General features: G+C 38.7%; 1 pseudogene; it reads left to right on the top strand.

Moving 5' to 3' along the window:
• The first annotated feature begins 541 nt into the window (after window positions 1–541).
• Window positions 542–660, top strand: LOC134950180 (5S ribosomal RNA; annotated as a pseudogene).
• The last annotated feature ends 504 nt before the right edge of the window (window positions 661–1164 follow it).

Genomic DNA, 1164 nt, shown 5'->3' with positions numbered 1-1164 from the left:
GTGTATCAATCAATATTACCTTCTCTACTTCATACAGTTAAAAGTGATATTTGATATTGGATTGAACATTGTACCTATTGGCACAGTTGTTGCTTTTTCTCAGTCTTTGTTACATCTACATGATACATTATGTCGCTCTTTGTCATATTATAGATGGCAGCAATTTCAACCTGCATGCACCAGTTTTCTCTCATTCTTTTTTCTCATTTGTCATCTGTGCATAAATATCCATAACAGGCACTTCTATTATCAGTGAGATTTCTTGTCTTATATAGTATTAAGACTGAATTAGCCACAAAAAAATACTTCTCATATCGTTGCAGAAGGCCTGCCCATCACACTTTCTATTACTATTTCTTTACTAATTCTCTGTACTCTCACCAGTGATTCATAGGTAATTTTATCTTTGTCTAACACTGGCAGCAAATCCATCTATTATCTTTTTCTCATGTCTTTGTGGAATATTTTGACTTCTATATCTTTTTCCTATTTTTTATGAACTCTCATTGGTGATCCCAGATTAGCAAGATCATTCGCTAATTTCTACTATCATACCACACTGGAAACGCCTGAATCCATTTGATCTTGGAAGCTAATCAGTGTTGGGCTGGATCAGTACTTTGGTGGGAGACTCCCTAGGAAGACCCAGTGTAGTAGAGCTCAGAAGTGATTGATATGCTCAGTACCTAACATTGACAGCGGATTCACTCTTTCCTTCTGGTCTAATTTTTTCTATTCGCACTCTTACCTGTGGCAGCGAGCATTGTCATGTTTAGCAACATGTGCTTTATAGGATGTGCACCGGCATGTAGGTGGTCTAGAATATTAGTGTATATTCACATTTTCACAATTGGGTATATGCCTTTGGTGGTAATTAACCCATGAGTCTACCCCCCTAATTTTGGGATCTTATTACAAATATCCTGACATTTAGTTTCCACAATATGGAATTATCCTTCAAATTTTGATAGGGACGAGACCACTGTGTCACTGACCTAGGTTGGGGGTGTTGTGAACTCGGGGGTTCTCCCGATGGTAGGGGAGAGGAACCACAGTTGGGTCGGAACAGGGATGGCTTGATATAGGTCTTCCTCATACAGGACTCTGACAGTAAAGCTTGGTGAAAGTATTAAAGGACTTTATTGCAGGAAGAGAGCAACACAA

The sequence above is a fragment of the Pseudophryne corroboree genome, chromosome 8, assembly GCF_028390025.1.
Source record: "Pseudophryne corroboree isolate aPseCor3 chromosome 8, aPseCor3.hap2, whole genome shotgun sequence".
Classification (NCBI taxonomy): domain Eukaryota; kingdom Metazoa; phylum Chordata; class Amphibia; order Anura; family Myobatrachidae; genus Pseudophryne; species Pseudophryne corroboree.
The sequence above is the reverse complement of the archived record's forward strand: the minus strand, read 5'-3'. Positions and strand labels throughout refer to the sequence as shown.